Source organism: Conger conger, chromosome 8 (assembly GCF_963514075.1).
Source record: "Conger conger chromosome 8, fConCon1.1, whole genome shotgun sequence".
NCBI classification, from domain to species: Eukaryota; Metazoa; Chordata; class Actinopteri; order Anguilliformes; family Congridae; genus Conger; species Conger conger.
This window is the reverse complement of record NC_083767.1, coordinates 36,045,255-36,067,775: the sequence shown is the minus strand read 5'-3', so window position 1 is coordinate 36,067,775 and position 22,521 is coordinate 36,045,255. Positions and strand designations below refer to the sequence as shown.

Below are 22,521 nucleotides of genomic sequence, written 5' to 3'. Positions count from 1 at the left end.
CCAAGTCTATTGACTTGACTTGGGCATCACAAAATACATCTTTTTCTTTTTTGGTTCTGCTTGGCCTCAGTACTCATTGTTCCAGAGAGCCTATACAAAATGTAGATAATAGCATTGCTATATGTACAAGTACTTCTGTGCAAGTAGCCTATGCAATGGCAAAATGGACAAAAATCATAGAAATGCAGGACCCCAATCTTGCTTTTTCACCCCACATGTTATGAAATAAGGAACTGTTGTCGATAAAACAATAACATCGTAAAATAGTTAATACAGACCTTGACTTTTAAAGCATTCAAATTGTTTATCTTGTGACCAGATTGATGAGCTCTAAAGGTGAAGAAAAATGGACTATGTAAGTTGTAGACGCATAAGTTACAGTAAAAATAATTAGCCGAATACGTTATAAAAAAGTTACAGCCTGGTCCCACTTTAATATTTAAATCATTCTTCTCCAACAATTGAGTGTCTTGCATAGAAATGTCTATGAACTGATTGAATCGGTGAGATTCCAAGGGAATTTATTATGCACGACACCATTCAGTCTCTTATGGCTTGACATTGTTATGGCAATAGATACTCACCTTCCCAGTGTGTCAAGGGTTGCGTACAGATTAAAGTGAAAGGTGTTGTCTCTTGTGTTTATGTAACATTATATCCAACTTTGTGTATGAATTTGTGTATGGGTACCCCAGAAAAAGAAAGAAGAACATTAATACAATGCGTTCAAAAAGTGGTGAAATGCTGTGAATGTGTTTGAGTTTTGTGTAATTATTTGCAAAAGGGTAATGGTACCTGATTAGCAATAGGCCTACATGACATCTCATCACTTGCCTCTTGTCATATAGTTCTGTTTCACCACAATAAATGTGTCATTTAAGTTACCTTATTTGATGATAAAAGGTAGGGCTGTACAGTGTGGCTATTTGTGCTTCTCCATCTTGCTCAATACTTGCGGAAAAACATATATTATAGCATATAGATGTGGTAAGGTGGACCACGTAGCCCAGGGGTGCACAGCAAGGGCCCATCCACTTCAGGATTTTGGTCCAACTTCTGCTCTTAATGATTTCATTAGCTAAATAATGTCATGATCAGACATTTGTATATGCACCAACCACAGCTGCAAGTGTATCCTAAAGGTTTTACTCAAGTACAGGAGTGAACCAGCATAATTTCTGGAGCTGTCAGAAAAACAAATTAAGGAAATTGGTTGGAACAAGCTTGCCGACTGGCCCTCCTGGACTGGAGTTGTGCACCCCTGACCTAGCCCATTTGACCAGTGAAAGCCAATTTTGCTATTAGGGTGCACCCAAAAGGCTCTTTAATTGCCGACTAGCAGTATAGCATGCAAATGTGTATGCATGTGTGGGGTGGAGTCATTTACAATGCTTTGTCTTGGTGAGTGATGGCATTTCTGCTGGGAAAGTAGTTAATCCAGTTAGTGGCAGGTTTTTCCCACAAATTGAGTTACCTATTAGTTTGCCATGTGATAGTAATGTTGTTACTTGAATGACTAAATATTGCCAGCATCTTTGTGATCCACATCAGTGAAGTTCTCACAGAGAGAAAGAGAGAGATTGGGGACTCCTCTGTAGTGTGGTGAGTTAAATTGCATTTGATTGATTTACTAATGAATTAATGTATTTGCATTGTGTGGGTGTAGTAATGGAGGTGTGTTTGAGGAGTTTGAACTCCTCTCGGCTTTACTCAGTACTTCATTCTGTTTACGGAATGTATCGAAATTAAACAGGACAAAAACAATGTTTCTGCGATAGTGCACCAGAAGGTTTTTGAGATTATTTGTTTTGTTTCTAATACTGAAGAAGAGAGATTAACTCTGATTTGCCTCACACTGAAGCTGAGCAGAAAAAAACAGCCAATTTGACTGATTTAGAGGTCTGTGTGTATCCACCTACAGTGACTTCAAAAAGCCTTCAGAGCCCCTCACTTTCTGTACACTTTGTGTTGCCGATTTAATTTTCATTTGATAAAATTGCTATCAATCTACACTCAATAACCCATAAAAAAAAGTGAAAACATGTTCCTAGAAATGATTGCAAATGTATTAAAAATCTAAAACTGAAATCTCTGTATGTTGAGACTGCTAACATGCTGTGAAAGCAGTATACTGAGATTCTCTCAAAGGGGACAGTTTCTGTATGAATTCCACCCACAGTCTATGTCTCTTCCTTTGTGCACGCTATAAATCAGTTGAATCTGATGGCTTCCAAGGTCAGAACTTGGGGTAAACTCTTCTGAAGCCCGGGTTGTCAACTAAGCTGTAGCAAGGAACTGATAACAGGCCCTTATAGAGAAGGCCTGACTAGTTGGTCCTCTGGGAAGGTAGAAAATGGCTGGAGACCTCTGTTGTCTTGAAGCGTTCCTGGTGTTTAGTTACAAAAATCTGGGCCAAACCCCTCAAAATGCAAACAATTTTAAATAAACAAATATTATTAAAATAAAATAACTCCTCCCCAATGGGATGTAAACAATTTTAAATAAACAAATATTATTAAAATAAAATAACTCCTCCCCAATGGGAGGAAATCTTGTGAAGAATCCAGCTACAGAAGGAGAGCCCATCCTCCACTGGCTGACCCCAGATGAGCCAATCAGCTGTGACTTGTCTCAACAGGCTTGTCTTAATTAGCAGTAATTTGGCTCTACTGCTGTGCTTACTAGATGGGTGTTGTGGGCTTTTAATAGCCTGAATTGTAATTTCCAACACAGAGTGCTGATTACCCAGTAGCTTTTTACCTCCCTCCTCACAGCTAGAGGCCCCTAGCATGGATGTCTGCATATACTTTAGTATTTAATAATGGGACGACATTAGCTCAGGCGGTAAGAGCAGTCATCTGGCAGCCAGAGGTTTGCCGGTTTGATCCCACCCTGGGTGTGTCGAAGTGTCCCTGAGCAAGATACCTAACCTAGGGGTCAGCAACCCTGACCCTGGAGAGCCACGGGGTGTGCTAGCTTTTGTTGTTACTTAATTGATCAATTAAAGCAGTCGATTACTCAGTGAACTGGCCTCACCTGGTTTCTTGGGTATGAATCAGTTGCTGGTATTAAGGCGAAAACAAAAACCAGCACACCCTGCAGCTCTCCAGCACCAGGGTTGCCGACCCCTGACCTAACCCCTAAATGCTCCTGATGAGCTGGTTGGTGCCTTGCATGGCAACCAAGAGCCCTTGGTGTGCGTGTGTGTATATGAATGGGTGAATGAGAAGCATCAATAGTATAATTTGGATAAAGGCGCTATATAAATGCCAATCATTAATAATCACATGGTGATTATTCAGGTAGGCTGCATTAGTGCCTGATGCACAGACATAGCAAGCTAGCAATAGCTAAATGGGCTATAAATGAAATCCCTTGAAACTTTGTGATTGGTCTTTTTTCATTGACTACATCAGGGGTGGCCAACCGTTGTCCTGGAAAGACGTACAGTTTTTACTCAGTTGTTACTCAGCTTTTGGATCATTTGATCACTTAAAGCAGTTAATTAGTTAACTTGCCTCAGCTGGTTCTTGGGTCTGAATTGGTTGCTTATTTTTTAGGGTGAAAACAAAAGCCAGCACACCCTGTGCCTCTCCAGGACCAGGGTTGGCCACCCCTGGACTACATCATAACTCTTGCATGACCACGGCTGTCATATTTGTTATTTACTAGAGTTTCCCCCCTGCCCCAGGATAAAAAAAGATCCAACTGTTATTATTAACCAACCGACAGTGCTCTTAATACCATATCCTCAGTGTGTTTGTGCAATCAGGCTAGTTTCATAGCTAGGCTAGATTCTGTACTGGGTAAAACAGATGCTGTAGTGTTTGGGAGTGTGGTGATTGGTGCCTGCGTGCTGTGTGCTGCGTGCTGGAAATAAGGAGGCTCTGTGTTTTTCTGGCTGCCCTGCCAGAATCGGACCCACGTGATCCTTCCTTCCTGCTGGCAGGTGGGAGTGCTGTGGATTTTGTGCTGATGTCTTCATTCAGAAGCTGCTCTTTGGCCATGCCCTGCTGGCAGGGCTCTTTAAATATCCCTGGAGTGTGTTGACAGGCCTTCCCCCGAGAGTCTGGAGTTAATCCAGTATCAATTTCTATGACTATACCGATGTAAGAACTGCATAGGCCTATGTAGACACTTATGAGTGCTTATGTCACTGCATAGAGGGCTAGGTAGACCTTCATGAGGACTTGCTTCATGATACGGTATTACCATACTGTAATAAAAACAAAAATTAAAATAGGTTGTATAAACATAAATTAGCAAGTTTGGTGGACTTTCAGCTGACACTAACGCAACTATCTCAATCGGCATTAGCTAAACCTGAAACATTAAAACATTTATTTTGAGGAGAAATGCCTTTGAACTGAGCTTTTGGAAACTAACCATGAATGTGACTGCATGTGTCAAACATATGTGGGTCATGCAGAGTGCTTTTGATGGCTTTGTAAAACCCCACGCTAATCCAATGACAGAATTTAGCGGGGGCCGAAGGGGGTTTTGCATGCTTGTCCTTCTGGCGTTGCTGGGAGAACATTAGTAGGGTTAATTATTATCCTCCGTACAAGAACAGAGCACAATTATGTTTAAGAATATACTGGGTCCGTTGCCATGGGTCGGATATGGATTGACCTGCCCCATATCCCGCTTACAGCTGGCCAGAAACGGATCAGTACAATTCTTAATATTCTCCGTTCTCAAACAGGGCCGTATTGTACGCTTAGTGGTTACTATAGTTTTACTCGTTTATCTGACTCCTTTTAAAATATAATTAAGAACTTTGGGTTTGCAACTTACGCGGACCTCGGGAGTGATTACATTCGACTTGTACCTGTGCCACCATTACTCAATATATGCTCTCGCGATTGACATTATTACTGAAATCTCAGTTCGGTGTAGAACTCAGAGGCTGAGGGTCCAGTCAACACAATACATGCAAAACTGCCATGATAGTTGCGAGCGGCGTAGCATTAACTGGGCTCCTTAGAGCTAATTTGGCAGGAACCAGCGCCGTAACGCCCAAGGGTTCCCTTCGCACCAAACAACAAGAGCCGTGCATCACCGACCCTTTAATTGGCAGAAACTTGCTGGCCTCACAGCTTAGAACTATCACAAATGTACCAAACTGCCGATCGGTCAGTCTTTGGCCCCCATTTTCCCCCTGAGTATTCAGTTGTAATTTAGGCTGAAAAGGTACAAGATGAATTAGAGTCATGGAGATCACGCAATTTACAAACAAAATAGTTTATTTACAGACATGTAGGTTATTAGCTTTAGAATATCAAAATCAATTACAAAATACACAAATTAAGAATAGAGAGAGTAAATAATCATACCTAGCCTGCTTGGACTACACACAAACACAGAGTATAGAATATGCCGTATGGAAAGTCGAATACGATCTTCCGCTGCTACACATACATGCATACATACATAAGACATGTTGTGTGGGAAGTCGAATACGATCTTCCTGATACTTACATACACGTACAATATGCTGTGTGGGAAGTCGAATACGATCTTCCCAGATTGGTCTGTCTCCCTTGCTTTTATGCCAAATCATACGTTTGGAACCAGGCGACAGTGCCATAAATCAACCTGGAGGGGTGGTCAAATCTGGAATTTAGACCCCCACCGTTGGGGGTTGTTGAGTAGGGAAAATGAGATGATTACCAAGAGAGGATGTGTAGGTTTTCCCCTGAGTACCTGAAACTATAGTTTATTAAATTCCATTTGGTATGAAATGTATCTCATCCGATTCCTTGATTTTTATCAGATCACATCCATACCAAACAGATTACCCTTATGTTCTATTATGTTGCAGTTATCATGAAACTTCCCTCCTGATTATCCATTTTACATGCAATTCCTGTTATCATTACATAAGACTTAATGCAATAATACAAGGATCACATGGGCAATGTTTTCAAGGTGTTACCGGGTCTATTTACTATCTTAATAGCAGTTTTGAATATTTAATCTAGGAGAGCAGTCACCGGTGTAATGACAGCAGTGCCCAAATGAGGGCACTGTGGCATTGTCCAGAGTCTTCCCCCTTGGAAGTGACCAGGTATGGGGTCACAGGGAGGTCACCAATGTTCGGGAGGATTCTTTTCCCATGACCCAACTGGCCTTGGACCACTCATACATCTTAACTCCCCAACAGGTAGTCTAAACAACATTGAAACGCCAGCTCTCAGGCCCCTCACAAATGGCAGCCCTTCCTGACCTTAACCACCATGCTACAGGCCGCCCCATCATATCTATGAATGCTGTAGTTGGGAGTTTTCATGATAACTGCATTATGCTGTAAATATGTATGTGTGCCTCTCATGGTAATATACCTTTTGGATAAACCTGATTTGGGTGAATGGAAGGAAAGGAGACACCCCAGACTGTTTGGATTCTTCTCCTTATCTCCGAAATCCAGGCCTTAGTTCTTGACCCTAAAAGTGAGTCACCCATCTATAATTTACAGCCAGGCCCACCAGGCAGGGGGCTAAAACACATGGCTTCTGCAGAGACGGCTTTTGCCCAGTTTCCCCTCGGCTCCTGAATGGTTATGCGATCAAAGGTAGACTGTTACAAAAACTAGACCATTACACCAGTCGCACTGAGCCAATCAGAATAACACCAAACATTACTATATTCTGACCTGGGATTATCATGAAACATCTTTATACCATCTCCAGTATTCTGTAACTTGTCAGGAATGTGAGAAAAGGGGGGCCCCCAGGGCCCAAGAAGGCGCCTCTAAGAATCCTTCTCTAGCTCTCCCCCACAGGCATGTGTGCCAACGGTGGGGGCTAACAATGTATGCTCCAGGAGGGGGAAGTCAGCAAGCTGACCAGCGCATGAGACCAAATGTTACTTATGACTGGCTTACAACTTCATAATAATTCTTACACGCACACACAGCACAAAATGTACCCTTTATCCCGCAGTGGGAAGAATTCTGCCTGTTTCCATAGAGACAGTAACAAAAGCTGTAATAGCTTATCTTGGTGAAGTTAATGCAATAGAAGCATATGGAAAGTTAGCAGTATGGTCTGCAGAGTGGAGTGCAGAGAAAACGTGTACGTGAAGCACTGATGTTCCTGGGCTCAGTAGCTGTAAAATAGTCCTGCTGTCACAGGATCACACCTACGCGGACTTGCTTGCCCTGGCTTCTGTCTATGCTGGATCAAAAGAAAAGGTAGGGTACCCAAATCCAAAATATTATTTCACAGAAGGCGCCTGGAACTGTTCAAAATGCTCCCAAAAACTCAACAATGTTTCCACCTTAGAAGGCATCTTGTACACATGCATACTCACAAGTGCAGACACAAACACAAGTGCATGCTCACACACGTACACACACACCCTGTACATACACAAGTGCACGCTCACACAAACATACAGGCACATACAAAAGTATACACACACACACACACACACACAGCACAGATGCAAACACGCAAGCGCACGCTCACACATACAGACACGATGTACACGCACACACACACACATAAAACACATACGCGCACACATGCACAGCGCACACACATGCACAGCGCACACACACATAAATAAGCACAGATGCAAACACACAAGCGTACACTCACACATACAGACACACCATGTACACACACACACACACACACACACAGGAAAGTGAGGTGTAGTATACTCTCTGCTGGGCAGGGGGAGGAGGGGGGGTGGAATCTGGGCTTTCTCTCCAGGCCTCTTTATTAAATAAAAAACCACCAGAGACCTACGGAATGTGTACACGTAAGATCAGCATTGCTCAGCACTCCAGCACTGTGTCACATGCTAAAGGTACTGTCAGATGTGTGTGAGTGCGACTGTGTATGTGTTTTGTTGTTTGCATGTGCTCACGTGTGCTTTAATCTTCACTGGTGAAATTTGATATCCAGGGTTCTCTTACAGCGTGTAGGCTGCTGGTTGCTGTTGAGGGGGGGAAAAATCCCCCGAAGAGAGCAACAGAGAAAAACAACAGCAACAATCTTTTTGTAAAAATGTGCTTTTGCAGTGAAGTTTTTATGCTTTCTATTATCCGTACAAAGGATCAACAGATCTGTGTGGCATGCTGCCCAATTTATATCTGTCTATAAACACTGTATATGAGACTGTCTATCTCGTTCTCGAGGATATTTACAGCCTGCTTGCCTTGTATTACTGCTAGAATCAAGCCAGAGACCTTGAAACTTATGTAAATGTTTGGATGTTTTTTGAATGACTGATCCCCAGCAGGGTTTAAATCCATAAGTAATTATTGCTAAAGAGTGGGTACTGATTCATAAAAATGTATCTCTACACTATACTAAGATTAAATAGTCGCGTTGCTTTTGTCAATGTAATTGTGCCATCAAAATAAAGTTAACTTTACTGTAAACGTTGCAGAGGGGATGCTCAAGATGAAGGTGATGCTAGTAAATTCAAATTAATGAATGTGAAATTAATGACATAGTATTGGCATTTGAGAAAGGAGTGGTAATTTCCGGAATACAACAAAATTTGTAGTAAACTTCATTTATGAAAGAAACAATGACTAAATTAATTCATTAATCAAGAGGCACTGATACTGTACTCCCAGAACTTTCCTGTAGGTCAGGATAACACGATTACTTTTGAATATGAATATAAATGCACTGACTGCTCTTCTGTCTCTCTCTCCCCGGCATGTGACCCTTTACCTCGTGAGAGAGCAGGCCATTCACTGTAGATAAGGGGCTCTGTCTGACTGTGGGATGATAGCCGATCCCTGGGAAAGATATATACTTCCCTTGGAATGTTTTCTCAGAGCCCTAAGATATTTTACATTGAGTTGTGAATTGTTTGAATTTTTTCCCTTTAATCGCATTGGCCGGCACTTTGGAAGGATCATATAAAAAAACGGATCCTTTGGTGCACTGGAAGGTCAACCCTGTGCACAAAGGCTCTGCTTTTTGCTGTAGCCAGCATGGCTCGGCAGAGAGCTGTCCCACAGCTAAGCACATTTTGATGAGTCAGAACTGTAACTGTGGAATAGGGAGGCACAGTGGAAGTGAATGGCATTTCCGGTATACTGCTATATGCTATGCTAGTGGATTTCATCATAGACGGAAACAACAACAACTTCATGTAAGCAAATGAAGCATTAAATCGCAAATGATCCCTATGCGGCTTTTCATTGCTTTTTACATTTTTTCTTAGTTGCGAGCGTACGGTCAGATGTGCACCAAATGCAACAACAAAGACGATTTTATCTATCCTGGGATGACCAGTCTCACGATATGTACCAACATATTCACACCCATGGGTTTTTTCCCCCCCATTTTTTGTCACTATTAAAGGGATAGCATTGTGGGATTCTAATCTCAGCTAAAAACGCAGAACATTACCTTTTACGAAGTGAACTCCCATTGTATTCAATATATAGCTGTATGTATTTAAACCATGAAAAACATACTGCGAATCCAGACTTCAATGCTATATAGTTTGCTCTTTTTAATAAGGGGAAGTATACCGGAAGTATCATTCCAAATACATCTACTTTACCTCCCTATTTTAAAAAAAACAAGCCATGCTGGTTTTGTTGGCTCCCTTGTAATCAAGCCTCCAACCCCCGTTGAATATCGCATTGCAGTATTGTTCAATTGTTCAGATGCATTGTTAGAAACAACTGAACAGAAACAATTGCTCCGAGTTTGGTCCACACACGTGGGAGCGATATAATTGGCTCGCCTTACTGAAAATAAACAACTGTGCTGGTTTTGAGAATAGGTGACAGTAAATGCATGCAGCAATTGTGTTCTCAAAAGTCTTCCTACCATTAACAAAACACATAGTGGTGTCTAAAGAAAATATTATCACAAAGCTAAAAGAAAACAGGACATCAACTCATAAGTTCACACCAGCAATCGTTTAGTCCTGACACAAAAAACTGAAAAATCTATTAGTAAGGTAATGATTGACACCTGTCTTGTGAGTCCAACTTTTTTTATTTATGGACGTAGAATCAAGTCTGCTTTTTTAAGTGCTATGATTTATCATCATTTAGAAGTGGAGAATACAACTGGATGGGATATAGAGTGCATTTATATTCTGAACATGCCCAAATGCTGCTCATTTGTTGAGTCCTAGATAATGTGTAATTGTAGTTTCCATATGGAGCCACAAATCTTTCTTTTAATATTTGTACACAACTGAGTTATGATCTCATCAGCTAAAGACAAGATGTTCTCTATAGCAGGTTTGGTATGTGTGCACTACAGTTTTTCTCAGTTGTTTGGATGCATTGTTCTGTATTCTGTCCAGTATAATTTTAAAAAATAAGCCTTGCTGCTTTTGTTGGCACCCTTGTAAGAGAGCCTCCATCCCTCATTGCATATCACATTGGAGTTTTGCCCGATTGTTAGAAACAACTGTTTTTGAGAATGACAGACTCACTGTGTTCCGGACACTCAGCACAGAAAACTTTGTTTTACACTGTTTCGATTCACAGACATATAGTCCCCTCAAAAAGTATTGGAACCGCAAGGTCAATTCCTTTGTTTTTGCTATACACTGAAGACAATTGGGTTTGAGGTCAAAAGATGTAAATGAGATGACAGATCTGAATTTATTAAACAACTTAAACATATCAACTTTTATATCAGACCACCCAATGTTTAGGTGAGCAAAAGTATTGGAATATGTGTCCTGTTAGATTGAGTTGTAAATCGTTATGAATGTCCACTCTTGGTTTTAGCCAATTCTTACTACTGATGTGTGGTTTGCATCTGATGGTATTGCCTCTATATTGCTGCTCTCTAAGTCTTCTTAAAACAGTTTATTGAGATACCTTCACCCCTGCCCTGTGGAGATTGTATGTCACTGACTGATATTTTGGGGTTTTTCTTCACAGCTCTCACAATGTTTCTGTCATCAACTGCTGTTGTTTTCCTTGGTCAACCTGTTCAATGTCCCTTGCTCAGTACGCTAGCATTTTCTTTTATTTTTCAGGACATTCCAAGTTGTTGTATAAGCTATCCCCAATGCTTCGATTTCCCCTCTTTTCTATGGCTTGCTTTTCTCCCAAAGTCAGCTCTCTGGTCTTCATGCTGGTTTATCTTTTCTAACACAAATGCAGTCTTCGCAGGCAAAACCAAAGGTTAAAACCAAGAGTAGACATTCAGAACAATTTATTGTTTAACCAATCAATCTAACAGGACACATCTGGGCAACAAGAAACACCTGTCAGTCACATGTTCCAAGACTTTTGCTCACCTAAAAATCGGGTGGTCTGATACAAAATAGTATTGTCTTCAGTGTATATCAAAAACAAAGGAATTGCCCTTGCTCTTCCAATATGTTTGGAGGGGACTGCAGGTGACTGTAAGTCACTTTGTGTGACTTCATACTGATTATTGAGTCAAATGTTTTGTACCTCTACATTTTCACACACAGTGAATGGGCTTACACAGCTGCAAATAGGGTTGCCACACATTCTGGTTTTCCCGAGATTATTCTCTTTTTTCAGCGACTCCCCCGGAAAATGACTATTCTTTCCCGGGACATGAATTGTCCCGGTTTTTTTGTACTTCTAAATGTCAGAGTTCCAAATAAAACCGGATTCTTCTACTGCTATTCAGTTTTTTCTTTACGTTTAGACATCCAATCCCATGTCTGTAAACAGGTAATAATGAGTAAAACACAGCGACGATTGGCCGTATGCCTATACTTCTTTTTAATTAGTAGTGGAAATACGAAAGTTTACCTTATCACCTAGCAACTGCTGTATGGGCTGTGAGTCTGGCGTGTGCATTCACTTCAACAACCCCACCGTAGGAAAGTTCAGCTAGCTACTAGCCTGGAGGTAATCGGCCAATACTTCTGATTTATTTATTTATTTATTTATTTATTTTTGTCGGTTTTATAAAATGGGGGGAGAGGAGGACAAGAAAACAAAATCAGACAAGCAACCGGCAGCAAAAAAAAAAATCTCTATATTTATATATATGTACAACGTACAACTCTTGGCAAAAAGAGACCAACCCAAGGAGACCCGTTCTCCGCCACATGTATTTTGTGTCAAGCCAAGATCTCAGTTAAGTATGATTATATGCACATCTCCCTGATTCCCCCTCTGGTTGCCACAAGGTGCATCTACGTCAGGACAAATAGAGGTAAGAGAGGCAATAGGGAGTCCTACACTACAGCATAGTATATTTGCAAACATGGTTTAACACCCCACGTTGCGTATGAAATGTCCCGGTTTTTCACGAATCAAATGTGGCATCCCTAGCTGCAAATGATTTCTCTATATTGGGAAAAGCTTGAGAATATTGTGAGCAAAGGTAAAATTTGTACTCTGTCTGAATTGTGCTAAATGTTTTGCAAATCGTGTTTTCAATGTTATAGTTGTGTGAAGAGAACCAGAAATCATTAAGACTTTTGAAACGGGTGCGTGGGGGTTGGACCCAAAATGCACGACTCAGAAACAATAGTAAAATAAAGTCCCGTTAGGGCTTTATTCGGGACGAGTCCCAGGAGCGTAGTCAACACAAGCAATGTCCATACACGAAGATCCAGCCAAACAAATACAAAACAAACAAAAAGCACGGTGCCGAGGGAAGAGGCAAACTCGTAGTCGGTAGGCGTGCAGGGAGGTCCGGTAGCAGGGGAGCTGTCAGCGGGGCAGATGAACAGGCGGACGGCAGGCAGAGGCGTAGTCGTGGGCGAAGCGGGAGTCGAAACCATGAAACAATCAGCGGGGCAAAAGTACAAAAACGGTAGGCGGGGACGTAGTCAAGAAACAAAACGAAGGTCACAAAACAGAAATCAATAATCGATGGTCAGTAAACAGGCGTGGATCGTAACGTGTAATCAAACAGTAAATAATGCTCAAGAGTTGCGTGGAAAACAGAGGCAGACAATTTCGCAGTGAACAGTTGCGCGACTGGGCTATAAATGCAGGTGTAGACAGGTGTAGACAATTAGTTAGAGCGTAGCAAGGAAATGGAAAACAGGTGCGATGGATGACAAGTTTAACAAGGAGATTAGTAATCGTTAGTAATAAACCTATCCTGCCCTAGCATTAGTAAATTAGTAAATGACATGCACGAGAAATGTAAGGTAACATGAACACATGATTAGTCTTGTTAGTTTCTACCCAATCCTGATCTAGCGTTAGTAGTTTTAGTAAATAGACAAATAGAAACATTAGGGGAGTGAAGGACAGAACGAGAGAGAGAGAGAGAGAGAGAAAAGGCGGAACGCAAGGTTTGCGGAAAAACATGTAAAAGTGTATGCATAACAACGACCAGTTAACGAAACAATAAACATAAATCGAAACATAACACAAAGCGAAACTAAGACGATAATCACTCAACATAACCAGGTAATATAATCGTAACGAAATATAACTAGACATGACGAGAAAATAAATCGTAACAAGAAATAAACTAAACAACATGACGAACCTAGACTAACATAATACATGATAAGACACTACGTGACTAAGACAACATGAATAAACATAAATCAACATAAAACATGGTGAGACAGACCTGAAACGTGACAACTTTCCCGCATTCCCGCATTTGAAGTTGTGATCATTGCATCACTGCATTTGTGGTCTTAGAATAGTTGCCAACAATGCATCTAACCAATGGAAAAACTAATATGTGTAAAGAAAGACTATGACATGACACTTCCGTCTCCTTGGAGATGAGCCTTGAGCAGCAGACATATCTCACCGTCTATCATCTGTGACATCAACAAGGGTCAACCTACCTTCTCTTCAGCAACCAGAGGCTGTGGCGTCAATGTTACACACAACTCAAATAATATTACTTCTCCCAAGCGCATGTTAGAGATCTTAACCACTGTGGTGCTGTGAAGGCTGTCCTTTAAAAAAGGCTGTCCTTTTCAGGATCAATCATTAATCATGACTCAACAAAAAGGTTCATGTTGTTTAAGCAACGTTTCTGATCTCTGATTTTGGAAACATTTCGGAAATCTACTCTCATGGCATACTGTATATACTTATTTGTGTGGGTGTATGTTTATATGTCCACAGATAATGCATACACAAACATACACAAACCTTTTCTGTGCTGTTCCAATCCAAGAGTGTTTATGTGTGTGTTTTTATGTTCAAGCAAATATGTCTGTGAACACAGACATGAGTTTGTAGTTTGTGTCAGAGTGCATTTGCGTACTTGTGTGTGTGTGTGTGTGTGTGTGTGTGTGTGTGTGTGTGTGTCTACAGGCATGCGTATATACATGCCGCTGTGTTAATCATTTTCCATGGCAGCTGTCTTCAGCTGAGGTGTACCTTCCCTAGTCCCAGGTCCACCTCCTGCCTACATTGAGCTTCCTGCGCCCAGAGCACAGCTCACCACAGCCTTCCTCCCGCACACAGAGACCGTCTGCTCCAGCACAGCACCAGCGCAGACAGGTGCAGGCATTCTCCGCCCGGTAACCCAGCGACCCCTTTCAAAGAGAAGCGGTCGTCGAACCGGATTACCCACTGTGCATCACAAAACACTGCCGGCTGAAGTGCGTCTGCACCTTCTTGTCTGTGAGTATTGCCCTGTCTGACCCTCAGTCAGTCGTCTGGCATGTTGAAAGCGCTTAGCATACCCTTATTTAGCTAATGGAATCCCTGCTGTCCTCAAAGTGGGTCGCAGAAGACGTGCTCTGAGGTAAAAGGGCCTCTTGACATTTCAGTGGTCAGCCTTCTGTCTGTGCCGGTTAACCCTTTAAAGCATGAGATCAGAAATATGGGATTATAATATTTATATCTGAACATTCTAATGTTGATGTCACAATCACTACTGGTAATGGAAAGCAGTGTTGTAGAACATTGACTTGAAGAAAAACAAATTCACTAGTTTGTAAATATAATTTTTTATGTATAATGCTTTTACATTTTTTTAAATGAAAATGAATGATTATTAAAAAGCAAAAATTAAATGAAGGTATAAAAGTTATCCGGTAAAGATGTTTGCTAAGGAATTGAATACATATAACATTTAGGAGTGCTGATTGGTTCAGCTCCTGGTTCTGAAAGAGGTGTTGATCCTCTGTAGTCATGACCCCCACTGGCCTGGTACAGAGAACTTAAGGAGTAACAATTTCTCCCTTTAACTCCGAAGACCCTACCAGCAGGGTCTGACAGAGAAAGCGCACTCCAACTGTGGCTGGAACCCCACGCTCTGGTGTAACAGCACCTAGGGAGGATTGTAAAGCAGGCATCCCCACACAGGCACAAGGCATCCTGTGACTGCCATTAACAAGTTAAAACAAGGGGGGCTGAATAAAATAAAAAAATAAAAAGGTTTTATTAAGATCGCTGTGTGTGTGTGTGTGTGTGTGTGTGTGTCTGTGGGACGGAGGGGTAATATTTGGATTGGGGGCTAATGGAGGGGAGTTTGCGATTATCAGCGTGCTCATAGTCATACCTTGTAACAACAGGTGTTCTGGTGCAAGGGAAAACAATTTGTTGTTATATTTCTTTTTGATTATGTCATAATGCATTTGCCGACAAATGTGATGATGAAGTGGTTGGCTTTGTGCTTCGAACCGTTGCAGAAGGAGTGTGCTTCTTGTGACAGAGCAAGCTTCAGAAATACATTTGGGAGTCTATTTAAGGCATAACACTATTTATTTCATTTTTAAGAAAAGGAAAATGTAAAAAGTAGTTTTGAAATTCTGGAGTCGGAAGTTCTTCGTCCTTCTTATACCCTCCAGTTGGGGTTTCTTTCCATTTTCTTTTTATTCAAGGCTTTGTTATGTTCGCCTTTCACCAAGGTCCATACATGTTTTTTTTAACAGCGGGAATATCTTGAAACAACCTTAAGGTATGCTTAAAAATCATAAGGTAGCAAGTACTCTTTCTACTTCTCCCTCAGGATGGTACACCTCATAGCTCTAAACAAGGCAAAAAGTTCAGACTGGGGCTGAGAATATAAATATTTATAGATATATAAATATTATTCTAAAATATTTGATATTTCCTCCTTTATATCCAGATGGTGGAATGCCATATTTAGCAGCTGTGCCGAAGAGTCCAATAAGCCTGTGGTGTCCTCCAGATCTTGGTCAATTACATAACGGTTTCAATACTCCAGACAAGCTCAGTAAAGCGTGGAGTAAAGTAAAGTATTTGACTCAGGTCTGTCTCCTCAGGAGCACGAACCAGGGCTGCTTCTTATGGCACCACAGTTTGTAAGTTGTTTATACAGACATGAGTTTGAGGAAGACACTTCATGTCAAGGTCAACAGTTGGACTTGCAAGCACGTGGGGCTCATTCCAATTGCTTATTTTTCTATTTTCACCTAGTTCGAGTAGAGGCTAGATAAAGAAGTTAAGACGGGGAATCAAGAACATGAATTGGCAAATGAAATGTCATTGCTCCTTCAAACGTCAGTTTGAAGTCGCGTGGCAGATGGGTAGATGTGGACCCACAGGTCATGTCCCACTTTCTAAAAAAAAAAAAAAAACTTCGGAAAAGACTACGCTCATGTTTCCTTCCACAAAGGAAAGTTCGGGAGTTCCTAACTTCTACGTCTAACTCCTAGAAGTCATATGTAATGGGTTTAAAGTCCATAAAGATGGCGGACCTCAATCGATTTCCAGGTCAAAAGCAAGGAAAAGAAGAAAGAGGTGAAAGATAAGCGATTGGAATGAGCCCCCTGTCGATCAACCTGGCCGAGCAACACCCTCTTTCACCACTGACAAAACCCTCCTTCACCACTGGCTGTGGCTGTGTGTTTGATACCATACACTACAACAATGCCTTAGCAGAATGAATGCCCTCAGTAGCCCTGATCCAGAAATACAGTGGTTTGCTCAAATTTGGGCACCCCTAAATGCCTTTTACAATTAATCTGTACGTGAGGGAAAGCATACCATAACTGTAAATGTTACAGAGACCTGAGACATTTCTGCAAATTTTTAAGCAAAATTGCTTTTTATTTTCATGTTTAAAGTTTAAATGATAAACAAGGACCCTGTGCAAAAGTGTGGGAACCCTTTTGGATTATTCTTTGTTATTTAAAATAAAATAAAAAAGATTACTAAGGCCCAGACCCAGGTGATTTACTCATTATGGCTTCAATGAATCAGGCGAATATAATTCCAGGGCTGAACTTTTTATTCTGAAGTTAATTTCCATCAAGAAGTCCAAGGCTATGGCCTGAGACATTGTGAAAAAGTCTCAGAAGAACCCACACTTCACTGCAAAAGATCTGCAAAAACATAGTGGCAGACACAGGTCTAGCTGTTCACAGGACAACAATAAAACATGCTTTAAACAACAAAGACCTACATGGCAGTGTTGCCAGAAGGAAGCCTTTCATATGAGCTCAACACAAAATGAAGCCTCTGAACCATATGCAAAAAAATATATATAACAAATTAAGAAGCCTGAAGCCTTTTGGAATAATGTGCTTTGGACTGACAAAACCAAAATGTAACTTTTTGGCCATCACCAAAGAAGGTGTCTTTTGAAGAAAAAAGGGTGAATCCTTTATATAGAAGAACACCAAGTGTTAAGCATGGAGGTGGATCCATTATGCTTTGGGGTTATGTGCCCGCTGGAGGCACAGGAAACATTGTGTGAGTGGAAGAAAGAATGGATTCCATTAAATATCAAGAAATTATTGAGGCTAATTCCAGTCAGTCCAGAAATTGAAGTTGAAGATAGTTTGGATATTCCAGCAAGAAAATGATCCAAAAACAACCATGACGTACCTCCAGGAAAGACAAATGAAGGTTTTTGAATGACTGCCAGGCTTGAATATTATTGAAAATCTGTGGGGAGATCTCAAATGTACCGAACATTCAAGAAGGCGGAAGAATATTATACTTTGTTAGAGGTCAGGTTCGCTTCTGTTCACTAAGATATTGATTGTAAAAGGCTTTTTGACCAGAGGTGCCTACATTTTTGCATATGACTCCATGTATTGCCATATGTATATAATCACCAGTGTCTTATCTCTCGATAGAACAATTTGTTTCAGAATCTCTTCAGTCTCTATCCTTCTCATGCTGCTACTTTCGCAGTGTGGCCCTTCTATCCACGCATAGCCATTGTCTTTCCACCCACGCACTTGTACTCAACTTGCCACTGATGGACTGAAATTCTGCAGTTATCCCCTTCCCAGTTCTTAGATTCCCCAGTATGGATGTACTTCATTCTCAGCCTATGAACAAGCTCACAGAATGACCTTTGACCTCTGTTACAAGGCCCCTCTGTTCTGTCAGTGAACCGCTCTGCCCCCTTCTCCTCCGTACAGAAGTGTGTCACAGAGATGAGCGTTGGATGAGGGTCAGTTGGTGTTGTGACATTCTTTAGGGCTGGTCATCATAAAGGATCTGTCATATCTAATCCTGTCAGGCTGGGAGCAACAGGAGAGCACTGTGTCTGTAGGGCTGACCTGGCTACCAGACCTGGGTCAAATACGTAATTGTTTTGCATTCAAATACTATCCAACACTCTACTGATCTTGTTTGGTGTATTGAAACAATAACGAGTGCAATAAGAGACGGAACAGAAGTTAAATTGGCCGCTGTGGTACATGGTTAAGGCACCAGTTCGATGCAGTTGCACACAGAGGACCGGTCCTGCTAAAGCCGAGTATGGCATAGGGAGAGGCATAATTGGACCGCAGCTCCGAGGGAGGGGGAAGGGACTCAGCAGGGGAGGATCACCGCATACAAAAAGCACCCTGGATGCCCCGGAATCACGGTCCAGGCCACGAGACCAAGACATGTTGATCTCCTTCCAGCCACCGGGGGACAGGGTTGTAGTGATGTTTCCTCAACTTGGGTGATTGTAATAAACAGAGTGCAATTGACAACCAAATTAGGAGAAAAATTGAAAAAATCTTGAAACAAAACAAAAAAAAGTGCCATGTCTTTCCCAAATAATTGAATTACTTCGGAGAGCCATGTCACAAGTGCATGACCATATTGTGAGTCACTGAGATTTGCAGGTAAACAAACTCTAACCATGGAGTAACACTTTGTTTTGGTTGGTTCACTGTGGGATACACACAGTGAGTGCTGTATTAGGTATTTATTTGACTTCTTTTTTTGATAGCTATCCACTTATGATGCATTGTGTGTTTTCCGAGAGGCTCTTCTGCATACCACTGTCACATAACATATTTGCATTACTGTCACCTTCCTGTCAGCTTTGACCAGTCTGGCCATTCTCCAGTGATGTATCTCATTAACAAGGCATTTCTGCCTGCTCACAGGATTTTTTTTTGCATCATTCTTTGCAAACTCTAGAGACTAGTGTGCATGAAAATCCCAGCAGATCAGCAGTTTCTGAGATACTCAAACCACCCTGTCTGCCACCAACAATCATTCCATGGTCAAAGTCACTTAGATTATATTTTTCCCCATTCTGATGGTTGATGTGAACATTAACTGAAGCTCCTGACCAGAATCTACATGATTGTATGCACTGCACTGCTGCCACACAATTGCCTGATTGGATAATAACATGAATAAGTTGGTGTAATAAAGTAAAAAAAAAAAAAAGATGCTTTGCTGAGATTCTCTGGTGTAGTAGAACCTATGAAATACTCTCAAAAAGTGCAAACCTCTATTAACCTGAATTATAAGGTTCTATCTGCGTTCTGAGTGGTTTTGAGATACTATTTCAAAGATACTAAAGTGAATGGGCTCCAAGCAGGTAAAACCTTTTTTCATACTTTGAAACAGTATTCTTATGCCCTATAAACAACATTTATAACACAGTCATTTTTGTCAAAAGGTTTTCAGTTAGAACCTTATACTTCTATAATCAATGGCAGCAGGATCAACCGAGCACAGAAAAGTCATTGAATCCAAAACTATTTTTTGAGCCAGGTCTGCTGGCTACACCTGATATGTGACACAGAAATTCCAGGTTAAAATCCCTATTGGGGCAATTTGAAAGACTGATATTGCATCGTCAAACACAGACTTTGCACAGGACATTCCTAACCAGGCCACAGGCCAGTAGAGTATGATTCCGTGAACTTTATCGTATGATAGCATATAATATTATATAACTGCAATTATCTCCAGTGCAACTAATAAAGTATGGGTTTTATCATACACCATGCTGTTATTTTACCTTAAGGAAATGTATATGAATTCCAAGACAAGCTTAAAGGTACAGCCTCAATTTTCAAATACTGACAAATATTCTTGTTTTTCACCAATTAGTAATGAGGCAGATGCATTGGAATTCATCAGCCTCAAATAGCAGAAGTTTATTTGACATGAGAAAATCAATATTGAAATAATTGAATGTTATTTTTGTCTCTGTAGTTCTTTGTGAAATTTATGCACCAATTAATTCATAGAATTGAATTTTTAGATGGTCTCTCATTCCTAAATATTACCTGAATACTAAAATCTAAATCTAAAAAAAACAAAAAACAGAATATCAGTTTGGAAACATTAAGAGCACCAGAAAATAAAGATTAGTACAGCTTTGTAATAATAATAATTTGCTATTTAGCTGATGCTTTTAATTGCTTTTATCCAAAGCAACTTACAGTTGATTGGAGTAAGCAGGGGACAAACCCCCCTGGAGCAATGCAGGACTAATGGCCTTGCTCAAGGGCCCAACAGCTGAGCGAATCTTATCGTGGCTACACTGGGGCTTTGTTAATCTTTACTTTCCGGGCAATTAGCATTAGGTTTCCCATCAAGGATATATTTGACACTTATACTTGAACTTGGAAATCCTTGTTACAGTACTGCTTAAAAGTCTTAGGAACATTCTATAAAGCAACGATGCTTTCAAAAAAGATGAAATGACAAGTTTAAAAATAATAAATGCTTTTCTTCTTTAATGTTTATGTTACCAAATGTATATAAAAAATAATCTGGCCTGCCTATGACTTTTGACAGTACTGTATGTTATGTGAATATATTGATTTTCTGTCCATGCCCGTGTCTTTTATCTTTAGGCCACTCCTATACCAGTTATCTGATTACACCAAAGGATATTTGATATCAAAATTATTTGAGTTACAGTTTGTAAAACAATATTATGGTGAGTGACAAATGATGTTGTAGGATTCTTGAAGGAATGCTCCTATTGTATAATTTGAGATAGGGATTATGGTGTCATAAAAGGTGTCTGTGTGTGTGTGTCTCTGTCAGTCTGTATGTGTACATGTCTGGTGTTGTGTTTGTGCTTATGTGCATGTTTGTGTGCCTAAGTGTGCAGTAAATGTCAGCAGATCTGCGTATATATACTAAAACCTAAAACACATGAGATCAACCACTATAGGCATAAACTGAATTCTGCTTTTAGTGTTCATTACAGTGTGTGTGTGTGTGTGTGTGTGTGTGTGTGTGTGTGTGTGTGAGTGTGTGTGAGACCAGTGCTGTTTGATCAGGCCGGTCTAACTTCAGTGATTGTGTTAGAGTTGAAGGCCTGGCAGATGAAACGTGGGGAACAGTGAACTTTACATTCGGGCAGACGAATCAAGGCCGTCTGTCCCAGCACACACAGACCGGACTTTGCACACAATCGGGGAAACATGGGCGTGCAGAGCACGCAAGCAAGTTCAGTGAGCATGGCAAATAAAAACGACACAAAAAAAGCATATCGGGTCATCATCGGAACTTCGATCTTCAGCCGTAGCGTACGAACAGGGGAGTGTAGGGATGTCTACTGGCCGTCCGCATCGTTCAGCCTCTTCTCAGCCTTCCTGTTCCCTGCTGCCTGGAGAGTGTAAGTGCAGAGCAGTTTTATTTTACTGCTTCTCATGGGGACTGTAGTCTGCTTAAAGATAGTGGGTATAGCGCCCTGGTCACCTCGGAGTCACGGTCGCAGAGGCTATGAGACGATGCAGCTTGTAGAAGGCGTGGCGTTCTCTAGTTCGCTAGATCTCCTGGGCTGCCGTTGGACGGGGTCGTAGCAGTGTATCCTCAGCTAACATAGGCAAATGGAATGGAACTGGCTACCACAGTTGGGAGGAAATGGGACAAAAATCTGAAGATTTGTAAATCTCAAAAAATCTTTCAAAATAAATACAGAAATAAATGAGTGTGGATGCGAGGTGTGCTGACACAATGCAGGTGTGCTAATGCATTTGAACGTTTACTATAACGGGCCAGAGTATAACTACAGTAAGCTGTGTTTTGCCTGAAGGGCACCAGTTACACACAGTTGCTCTGGTATAGAGATTTAATTCCTTCTTAACACTGTCAACACACAGTTTTTAATCCATAACCGTATGTTGTTGTTGTTGTTGTTCTCAGTTGCCGGGTATTTACCCAGTTGTTGATAGCATGTGTGAAAAGTAATTGCAGAAGAAATTATATTACCTTCTTGAAAAGCAAACTGATTTTGTTTTATTTTATTCCCGTTTGACTCTGATTGAGTGTCTGTTTGTTTGGAAAAACAAACAAAGATGAAGGTACATTTCAAACACACCAAATTCTCGTCAAACTAAAAAAATATGGAACAGAATGAAGTCCATTTCACATACATATATCATATTTGTTCTTATATGTGTAATATATTATAG

General features: G+C 40.9%; 1 protein-coding gene across 2 annotated transcripts in view; it reads left to right on the top strand.

The window, feature by feature from the left end:
* The first annotated feature begins 1,476 nt into the window (after nucleotides 1-1,476).
* Nucleotides 1,477-22,521, top strand: part of slc2a9l2 (solute carrier family 2 member 9, like 2) — a 158,170-nt gene continuing 137,125 nt past the window's right edge. The window contains exons 1-2 of one of the 2 annotated variants that reach the window (XM_061251989.1): nucleotides 1,477-1,602; nucleotides 14,390-14,548. The gene's annotated coding sequence lies outside the window, so the exon portion shown is untranslated. Of the gene's footprint in view, nucleotides 1,603-14,389; nucleotides 14,549-21,590; nucleotides 21,723-22,521 lie in introns of those variants that run through there. The other variant, XM_061251990.1, reaches the window with a different exon arrangement.